Source organism: Cryptomeria japonica, chromosome 9, assembly GCF_030272615.1.
Source record: "Cryptomeria japonica chromosome 9, Sugi_1.0, whole genome shotgun sequence".
In the NCBI taxonomy this organism is placed as follows: domain Eukaryota; kingdom Viridiplantae; phylum Streptophyta; class Pinopsida; order Cupressales; family Cupressaceae; genus Cryptomeria; species Cryptomeria japonica.
This window is the reverse complement of record NC_081413.1, coordinates 194,774,604-194,785,385: the sequence shown is the minus strand read 5'-3', so window position 1 is coordinate 194,785,385 and position 10,782 is coordinate 194,774,604. Positions and strand designations below refer to the sequence as shown.

Sequence of the window (10,782 nt, the reverse complement as noted above, 5' to 3'; positions counted from 1 at the left end):
TTTCATTATTTTTTAGCATGTGTGGCTATCATAAATTTAATAATTTTGAACATGTAGAATTAGAATCTCACATGCTTCTTTCCTATTTTTAATCTACATTTAACTAAAGTTCTCTAAACAAATAGTATTTCATAATTTTTTGTAACATCTATACTATCAAATAGGTTATCATCAAAGTGCATTAAAAGAGATGTACAAAATGATTCAAGGGAATCCTTTTCTAAGCCAAAGGGAAAAAAATAGACATTTTATGACTTAGTCGATGCTTCTAGTAATCGATCAAATATTGTATTACTATAAAAATTGTGCCTTTGATATTTTGTTCTCAATTCAAAAATTGAAGAGAATGTGACATTTTGTGATTGCATGTGTCTGAAATAGTACTTCTTTGCTACAAATTGTGCCTTTACTTATTTTCCTTAATGAGTAAATTCCATGGATAATTTGAAATCATGTGTACATATTCTCTGCGATGATATAAGTGAAATTTACTCTCAAACAATGCCTATTGTGCTACTTCATCATTAATGCAAAATATCATTCAACGTGTCATCTTAGCATAGTTTTACAAAGGATGCTACGAATATCAAATCTTATAAAATTCCAGGGGTAGCCTTATAGGCCATGTCCCATGTGTTAAATATTTCCCATTGTTGGTGTAAGTTTAAAGGCAAGTGTAGATCTAATCATCAATAATTACAATTTTAGTGACACATTTACAAGAGATTTTTATTTTGAGGGTAATTCTCCATCGACTATTTCTAGAATCACTTCTTCCCCATCCTTTCGTCCTTAGTTGTGTTGATGAGGCCATAGCTAGCATACCAAATTTATCAAGGATCCCAATCCTATGGCTCTTGATCTTTGGGAAGTATAGATAATACTGCTCCTGATTGATCTCATCCTCCAAGGTCGGCTTATATCTCTTCTCAATAGTATGGTGCTCTTGGTTTACAAAATTTTAGTAATTTTCCTCACCTCAAGTTAGTCATGTATCTAGTTTGTACTAAGCAACCTTCAAATAACACTCCTAGGGAACAAGGTTATCCCACTAAACTAGGATTTGATTGATGATAACTTTGTCATAGATAGTTTGTTTTATGTTTGAGCTTGGCCACAAAATTTCATCTTCATTTTGGATGTCATCTCAGACTTTGAGGGTATTTCTTTCTATCACCCATCGGTTTTTTGTCAATATTGTACTACTATCATTTTAGCTAACTAGAATTTTAAAAAGGAGTTATTTGTAACAAAATAAAGCTCTTACATCATTATTAACAACATGAGCAGGTGAAAGTGTGGGAGCGGTGCTAGGGTTCCGAGAGGTCGTGGCATTGCAGGGGAGGATGCAGAGGACGGGGGTAAAGGTGAAGACGATGACGATGGGAGGCGGATGGCAATCTTCTTTGTGTGGGGACTGTCGGGGTTTGTTGTGCTCTGGCGTGCGTGGCCCCTTTTCTCCTTTCCATTCATGTTCACGGCTGCCTGTTTGGTTTAATGTGAAGTTCGTTCTGCTTCTGGGGAGAGAGGCGATAGTGATGGTTATGCGATTGGGGATGGCGGTGGAGTTTGTTATGAGCCTCGTGGCTCTACCCTGCACTTGTTCCTCGCTGGTGATGCATTCAGCCTTCGGTCTTTCTCTGTGGTTGTTGGTTCGGTGTGTGGCTTGGGAGGTTGGTGTTGTGGCGAGGTTATCATGTGGGTTTGGTGGGAGAGTGAGGTGGCTAATCTTGGCTCTTGGTCTAAGGTTTTCGCGGGTGATGGTGTTGATGTTGCGGTGGATCTTCTCTCTTTTAGAGCGATGGTGGTTTCGTTGGGGTCCTAGCATTTGGATCTGTTGGTGGGTGTGGATTGGGTGCTTCCTATGACTTCTTCTCCATCCTTTCTCCATCCTTTTGCTTGTTCTAAAGGTCTCTACTTCGTCTCATGCAAAGGCTTTTAATCTTTTCTCCTTTAGTTTCTTTATTGCTTATTTCTTGAGGTGTTGTGAAGGGGTTTTTTCTTCTCATGGAGGCTATGTTGTAGGTAAGGGAGGGTCTATTTTTTCATTGGCCTTTTGTGGTCTCAGACAAAGATTTATATGTCTTATGGACTTTTTTATTGATTCAATGTAGGGTTTCCTTCTCAATTCCAGTTGTGGTTTTGTAAGTTTTATTTTTTGGTTGGCCCTCTCCCTGTAGCTAGCTGTGGTTTTTTCTGGCTTGGCTTATTGAGGTGGCTCTGTCTTTTACAGAGGTGAATATGGATTATGTTGGAGATAACCTTTCTCCTATTGAGGTGGAGTTTGGCTCTGCGGTGGAGGTTGGGTTATGTCGGTGGGTGACTGTTGGTACCCTGTTTCTGGTCTTTTGGGGAACAGAGGGTGGTCTTTTATTTTGCTTCTCTCCTTTATCAACTATTGAGGTGGTGATCTTGGAGGGAATTATATGTTCTGCTCTATTTTATCTCAAGACTAAGGTTATGGGAACCTATCAAAAACCCATTGCTATTGGTTGTGGGATCCATGTAAAACCCACGCTTAAGGATAGACATGTCTGGATTCATTGTTGAGGGGTTGTTGAAGCCATGTTGTTTAGTTTCCAGGAAGTTGGTGAAGTGATTTTTGTTATATGCATGTTGTTTCCAACAGAGATAAATCTCAAGGATATGATTGTGGGAGCTTGGATAAAACCCATGATTTTGCTGAGGAAGCCTTGTCCCCTATGTTCATGTTTATGTAAAATCTTTTGGGGTGCCTTTTGCCTTCTTTTCACCACCAGTTCTGTAATGTTTGACCTGTCTTGTTTGGTTGTGGCTGGACTGCTTTATCTCTTTGATGTATCTTTTTGCAGCGTTCCTTTGTTGGTTCCGAATCCGTGAAAAATCCGAGGGTTTCAGGTCCCTTCAAAACTTGTTGTACGAGGTTTTTGGTCCCCTCAAAACCTGTTTTCCCCCTTCAATCAAAACAAAACAAAGCTCTTGGATTTAATATATATTTAATTATATTTATTATATTTAATTATATATGTTGTTATTTTTATAATTATGAACTAGTTCCATAATTTTTGTTCTTATATAAACTTATGTTAACATAATATCATGAATTACAAGGAAGAAGTTTGTAGAAGAAGTACACTCTTATTTTTTATAATAGATGTGAATTTTTTTAATCTTATCAAATAAACATATAGTTATGGTCTCCCTCATACACATTCACATTTTAAAAATAAAAAGTACCAACTCTCACAAATGTAACATAACTATTACAATTGTTTTTTAATATATACTTGGAAGTCTCTTCTTACATGAGAATTATTTGAACTAGAAAACTTAAGAAGAAACAATGTGAATGGAACTTGATAGTTCTTTCCACCCATCTATTATGAACTCATAAAACCATACGAGGCTCTTCTAATCCTTGATTAAGGATAATCATCTATGAACATGAGAAAGCACTTACAAACACATTGTAAAAAACAATTACAATATATCACACCCAAAACAAATCACATGGTTAAACACATACTTTAGGCAATGAGAATAAACATTAATAAGATTTCCAACTCAATTACACATAAAGAAAATCCCCTTTTTTAACAAAAAAAGAAATAAAATATAACTTACACTGAAATTACAACATTCAACATAACTCCATTACCCATAATTATTGTTCATTTGATTCCTTCACAAATAGAAGATGCAACTTAGGGATAAGTAACTATTAAAATTTAATAGGTCTAGATTACCTTCTAAGATAGGCAGGGAGTAATTAAAATACTTTTGTTCCACCCTCCAAACATTAGGCATAACAATATTCTAAATGGATCCAATATTTCTTCCCAAAAAAATTGAAATATTAATTTCCAAACCCCTTTTAATACTACCTCCCTCCAAAATTAATGGAAAAATGATTTAAATACTTACAAAAGCAAAAAGAGAACCTTACATGGGACTGTCATGTCACTCCTCTTCATCTAATAGGATGGAAACAAATGATCTCATACACCAATCTTCCTTGAATCACGATAAATGAGCATGACTGTTGTTGTAATTTTACATGGAATCTCCTTTAAAATATAAGGTTCATTTCCCATTCAACATATTTAAAATTTCATTTGTTGACTTGGTGTATCCTAAGTCAAGTACTCATACATTCATAAATATTACTCTTTTTAAGACTTCTCAAATTACACCACAAATCCCAAAATGCATCCTACACCATTCCTCAAGTACTATATTCATGGGCACTTAGGTTTGGTTTCTAAAAATAACATTACAATACAAAATTTAACTTTTTACACCCATTTACAAATGATCAAAGATATTCGTCTAGTTTTTCACTATCACACCCAAATTAAAAGATGGAAATATACCTATACACTATCACATAGAATTATAGTTCTAAAATTGAAGTATAGATACTTAAAATAACATGGCTTACACTTGGTCTGGTTCACACTACGCTTATGATGTTTGTCTTATTGGGATACATAATCAAAACCATACCTATTAATAATGTGAAGTGAGATAAAAATTAGGATATTGATTATTCTTCTACTTTCTGAATGGTAATTGTTTACACCTACATACTTATTACTGAAAAACAAAATATTTATGGTGTGTTTATATAGATGAAGAAAAGAAGATTAAATTACAGCATTTACTCATTAAGAATATAATTAATTTAATATACATTCAAATACAATCTAACTCAAAATTTAGCCATCATTGATATGGAGATACGCCACTCTCACTTATTATTATGATTTCAAATTTATCATTAAATGTTATAAAATTATCAAATCTAACTTTAGCAATTTTTGTAAAATATTATTTATAAATAATAAAACTTTAAAAAATTAGTAAATTGGATATAGAACCCACTCCAATATTTATTCCAACATTTTCTTAACATTTAAAATTTTATCTGATTGAACAAATCTAGCTAAAATTGAATTCCTTGCATAGGTAAGACACATTGATTAAAGTTAGTATCAACATGTTTTTTTTAATCGGTAATGGGTCGAATCTAAATCGCTTTTGACTGGAGCTATGAACCAATGAGACTGCATTTTTGAGGGGCCTCATCCTCATATTTGTTTGGCATTAACACCCTTATATCTCCTTGTGTCATTCTCCTATTTTCCATGCCCAGGCATCACCTTATCCCTCCATTGTTTGCGTGTGGAACTGCCAGTTGTGACTCCTTATCTCTTCGGGGCTCCTTATTACTCCATTTTACTAACCTTATCGCTTCAATGTCATGCACACCTTATCACTCCACTAGAATGATTCTTACCACTGCCTCTATAGTTGTAGCAGCTAGGGGCATTAATACCCCCCACATCTCTAACCGCACAGGGATGCAATGGGTGGAGGTCAAACCACCATCAACTTTGTATAAGTGTCAATCCACATCACCTTTGCAGGCATTGTGCATCATAGCTGAGCGGGGTTCCAACAGAGCAAGGGGCTCAAGAAAGCTCGAACCCACGACCTCCCACAAAGGAGGCTCACAGCTTATCGTTGTGTCGCGGGGTCATCCCCATTAGTATCAGCATGTTATCACAGTTTATTTGAATTAAAGTTAAATGAAAATTACACGATCTAAATGAAATTAAATTTCCTTATCCATACATAACTAATCATTTTTAAAAATCAAAGAAAAGATTAACATGAATACAAAATACAATATTTGCTCCTACCTGCTCCTTCATGAAAACAACAGCTTTTTTATTTTCAATTAATTAATAAATACGATCAAATGTGCAGTTTGATGATTGCATAGACAAGAATCTCCTTTATGGTCGCACTTGCGCATTTTTTAGCTTTCTAACTAGTTTATCTTGCCCTTGGTTGTGAATCCCCCACCTGTGTTTCATTTATAGGAATTCCCACCCCTTCTCAAGGGCTCTTGGCTCAATTTAATTGTTTATCTTCCTTTTTTACTTCCCCTAAAGAAGTTATATCATATGTGGTTAATGATGGGTTTGATTGTCTAGTTTCTACTTCTCTTAGTATATATTACATCCCTTCAATCTATTGAAGTTTCTATGCATGTGGAGTCCTTGGTGCCTATGGGTGAATCCACCTACTTTCATCAATGGTTTTCTGAACTGGTTGGTGAGGTTGGATCTATTGTGCAAAGGGTTGCCCCCTAACCGTGATTCTTATACAAAAGTTGTGAAAACCAATGCCTCCATCCCTGTTATTTCTACTACTTCTGAGAAGGTGAAGAGTTCTAATGTGGGAAAGGGATTTTTTCTTGTAAATAGCTTACATGATCGGAGAAAATAATTGCCTCTTCTCTACATGTCTACTACTCCTATGGTGTCTATGGGGTAAGATGTGAACAATTGTAGAACTTTTTCATGAGTAAAGGTTTGATTTGTATTTTTTTTGTCTATGGCCCTCTCTCCCTAATCTATATTATTAGATCTTAGAGTTATGGTATCCTTTATTTGAGGGTAAGATGAATTTTACCGTTCTTGTAGAGGTTTTTTTGTTGTTTGTTTCATTTTTATTATTATAGTTAGGTTGTGTTAGATGTAGGATTCATATCCTCTCTTGGTTCAGCCTTGGTATTCCTCTTTCAACCCTTTAAAAGAGTCTATTGACAATCTGCTTGTTTACATGAGATTGCCTTATTGGTAATTCCCTTGGTAGATTCCTAAAGGTGGACTTGGCATCTTAGAATTTTACTCACACTTCTTTGTTAGCATCTTTGTTGGAGTTGATCTATCAAAAGCTTTTCTAGTTGAAGTGGTTCTATATATTAATGACAAGTCATCGTCTCAATTGGTTGATTATGAAAGAATTCCTTTTTAATGCAGGTGTTGTTTTTTCTACTTGAAATTGACCCCTAATTGTTCCCTCGATATTTGGAGATAGTCTTACTACTTGTTTACCACAAAGATTTCTTCTAAAACTAATTATCATTAAATTATTCCAATCCCCTTGAACTTCAATAATAATATTCAAAAATGACATTATCATCATCTATGCAAATAATTTTGTAGATTAATTAGACAAGATTCTAAGAAATCACAAAAGTATTAAAAATAGCAAACATATCTATATGTTAAAAACTTTCTAAAAAAAATGAATTATAATTTGATCTATCAACATAGACTAATAAAATGGTCATACACATTCTCTCAATCTATTTAATTCTATTTCCTCTTTTTTTTTTTTTAATAACCTTTTTTTTTCACATAAATCGTATAAAAAACTCAAACTTCTGTATATTTTTGCACCTTCCTATCTAAAGCCATATAAAAGTAATAATTAGACAATCCAATTTAAAACATGGAGAGAAAGAGATAAAATTTATATTATGTTTCATCAGATCTGTATTTCCCATCACAGAAGTAACTGAGTGGAATAAATATTCATAATTCACGAGGATGGCTGGGTACCTCATAACATTTCAATTCTAACAGCGATGATAACAATAACAAATCCAATTGGAGCAATCTCCAAGTTCTTGATTATCTTGAGTTTTACACGTATTGTCGCATTCATCAAATCTAAATGTGAAGCATGGCCCGTGAAATGCACCGCTCTGGCTCTTACAATACCCCGGGTGGTCAGCACCCATGGACACTGATCATATTACAAATGAATAGCTGGGTCAGTACTGTAATTAAAATTTTCCACTGCAAACAATTAGTATGAGCAAATGAGCAAATAAAATCTACTAATATTGAAAAGAAGAAGAATAAATATTACCAGAGGCTGTGATCAATAAGAACATGAGAAACACACATATGAACTTCGCCGTGTAAGCAACTACAAGTACAAGTGATGTATAATGTGGGCAACATGAATACATCTTAACAGCTAATCTCCTTCGTGCTTTCCGCACAATTCTATTTATTTATTGAAGCTTTGTTGCTATGACAATATGAATACATCCATTTCAAATAATTTGATATGATCTCAAAAGCGTTGCCACCTAAATATAGCATAATTTCAAGTGTTGCTATTCCAAACAATATGGTATGATTCCAAAGCATATGCTCCATGCCTTGTTGCCTCTATAAACTACAAAAAATTTCTGTCATCAAATACAAAATTGCTTCTTCAAGTTCATTCAGATTTTCATTTCTAACCCATTCTATTTGTCTTTATCATTTCTCTCTCATTAATCCTTAAAAGGATTTTAAATCAATTATTGCCTTTTGAATAAGGTTGAATTTAAAACATCTATCATAAGTCAACAGGCCCTTTATATCTGAAAAAAAAAACCATGTACTAGATTTTACAATCTTAGTGCTAAAAGGGAATGGTCTCAAATAGCTTATTGTTGTACAACGCACCTAATTTTGTTTAGACCACAAACAGAGTGGAATGGTTTATTATCATTTGTGGTGATTTATGATATATTTGGACACTTATAAAAATAAATGTTATTATTTGTTATTAATGCCGGATAAAATTAAGCCATATTCATTAATTCAAAAGGGTAGTCTAATTAGGACAATGTTGAAAACCTACAAGAACATCAAAGGTTGACAACAAAAAAACACCTTGTATGAAATATAGAACAAATCAAAGTTGTCACAAGCTAATAGAACAATAGTCTAGCATTTATAAATGAAGAAACGCCATAACCAAAGAGACACGACTATGAAGAAACATAAAACAGACATGTCCCTATATGTAATCATGAACATATATGTATATACGTGACTTGTAGCAACACCAAAGAAACACAACTATGAAGAAACATAAAACAGACATGTCCCTATATGTAATCATTAACATATATGTACAACAAATATATACAAGAAAAGGAACTTAAGATACAGCATGAGATACATGAGATAATAGATGTGTATATCAGAATATTGACCTAGAAAGTGATCTATACAAGTGTAATGAAAGTTTTAAGAGAGAAAATTCATTTTGTAATCAATTACATTGTTCAATTATTTGCCACATATTCTAATCCTCTTTCTTATCAATCACTAGAGTAAACCATAACCATGGTTAAGAAATATCTCAAATCAACACTATAATTTCTTGTCAACATTTGTTTCATTTTTGGGACAGTAGTTGTTGGTGGTAAGGATAGGACTAAACGAAAAATATTACCAAGTATTTTAAGGAGAGAAACATATGAAATTATTTACCAAAAAGAAATTACATGGTAGACAAATAGGAATCTCAAGCGTGACTCTTCCCATGAAATGAGATTATATTATAACTCGTCATAGCTACAAGTTATTCAGGCATGTGCTACTCTATTTTTATCTACTTGATGTGTATGGTAACTTTACAACTTCCCTTCAAAATTAAGCTATCAAAAATGTATACAATAAACATCATAGTTTGTAGAAATCTGACGAGTTTTAACTAATAAAATGCATATTCAATCATATGGTACAAACTCAAATTTGACTGGATCATAGACAATGTTTATTTGCAAATTGCAAGTTGGACTCACAGTTTAAAGCAGGAGTATAGAAGACTACCAGCCAGTCCATCATATAAACTACAAGAATTTCGTTGCAATATTATTTAACGTACATGTTTTGCCTTGTACACATCATAGCCATCATGGCAATAACAAACAAAAGATAACCAACTCGACATTTGATTAGAAAATCCTGGCATTCCAAACTTACGGAGCATTGCATTAACGAACAATATCATTAATATTAATAAACCCAAAACTAAAAGAGGGAGGGGAAATAAAGCAGATTTTTATTGAGAAATAAAACTGGAGGATTAAGACTCCAAATCACTTGGGTGCAGGATTTACAAGGTATACCCTTAAGACTACAGCAAATTTTTAGTGAGAAATAAACTGGAGCATTAAAACAACAACAGATAGGGCTGCTTGCAAGGATGCAAATCCTGAGTAAATTTGACAAGGTATACCTTTGTCTGGGAGAACTAAACCAAGGTAGCCAAAAAGGGGAAAATTTACCAAATCAAAAAATAAGGCAAGCCGGAGATTAACGGCACCTTATCTTCAAAATTCATCACAAATCTACATCTTCATATTCGGAAGGAGATTTATGGTATGAAGCAGGGTCTGCAAACAACAAAAAACCCACGACATTGAAGAATACAGACTAAAACTGTCAAACCATTACAAGTTCCCCCTGGACAATACTTCTATAATTATAGATTAGATTGAGATCACTCCAAAAGTTCCAGTGCCTCTATGGCTGCAAAAAGGATACTATAACAAAAACCAAGTAAAGAATGTTGACTCAATGCAACTTACACAACAAAAACTTGGAAAGAATTGTTCAACCGATTACATGCAAATATAGATGTCTAACAAACTATGGTACACGGTAGAACAGCTTTGTTTAAACTCTGAACTGTACCACTCATGTCAAACAAACTAACGATACATTCAACAAATGTTTTTCCCTTCATTTGCTAATCCTAGGTAACTGCTGTCAAGGATCACTAGTCTTACCCGACATGGCCCTCGATAACAAGAATCAATCAAAAAATTAATCAAAGGAATTTCGAGCTCTTCAAAGATTCAGTCTCATAAATTCATTATGCTTAGTATTTGCCCAGAGAATCTGGACTCGGTGCAGTGCTTATGATTTGAAACTGATGCACTGTTTATGTTCCACTTCCATGTGAAGGTTATAGACCTGACCACCTCTGTCCATTGAAAATCAACTGTTAGAGAATTTGGAAGGTTTGTTCTGAATATGAATCCATCTGGAGAGGTCAAAAGCGAATTCTTCAAGCTCAGGACATTTATGATCATGTTGATAGTGAAAGCATATAGCATCTAATGGAAGATGATTAAAAAAAAAAATTTAA

General features: G+C 33.9%; 1 long non-coding RNA gene across 1 annotated transcript; it reads left to right on the top strand.

Moving 5' to 3' along the window:
- Positions 1-1,280: 1,280 nt before the first annotated feature.
- LOC131052358 (uncharacterized) lies at positions 1,281-2,968 on the top strand. The gene is made up of 2 exons (XR_009107317.2): positions 1,281-1,910; positions 2,234-2,968. It is a non-coding gene; the product is annotated as an uncharacterized LOC131052358 (long non-coding RNA).
- The last annotated feature ends 7,814 nt before the right edge of the window (positions 2,969-10,782 follow it).